The sequence below is a fragment of the Phalaenopsis equestris genome, unplaced genomic scaffold, assembly GCF_001263595.1.
Source record: "Phalaenopsis equestris unplaced genomic scaffold, ASM126359v1 Scaffold000949, whole genome shotgun sequence".
NCBI classification, from domain to species: domain Eukaryota; kingdom Viridiplantae; phylum Streptophyta; class Magnoliopsida; order Asparagales; family Orchidaceae; genus Phalaenopsis; species Phalaenopsis equestris.
Window position 1 is genome coordinate 577,577 of NW_018165388.1, and position 498 is coordinate 578,074.

A 498-nucleotide genomic window follows, 5' to 3' on the forward strand; every position below is an offset into this window, starting at 1 on the left:
ATATTAAAGGAATTAGTCCTTCAATTTGTATGCACACAATTTTATTAGATGAATAGTATGAACCTAAAGCGGATCCTCAGAGAAGATTAAACCTAAAAATGAAAGAAGTTGTTAAAAAAGAGATTTTATCGTGGTTAGATGTTGAAATTATATATTCTATTTCAGATAGTGTTTGGGTAAATCCAATTTACTCTGTTCCGAAGAAAGGAGAAGTGACTGTTCAAGAAAATTAGAAAAATGAATTAATACCAATAAGACAAGTAACTGGTTGGCAAATTTGTATTAACTATAGAAAACTAAATATGACCATCAGAAATGATCACTTTCCTTTGCCCTTTCTAGATCAAATGTTGGATAGATTGGCTAAGAACAAATACTATTGTTTTTTAGATGGATATACTATTTCAATTACGTTTTCTTTGTTTCACCAGTGCTCTAGAGGATCAAGAGAAAACAATATTTACAAGCCCATATGGAACATTTGCTTTTCGTAGAATG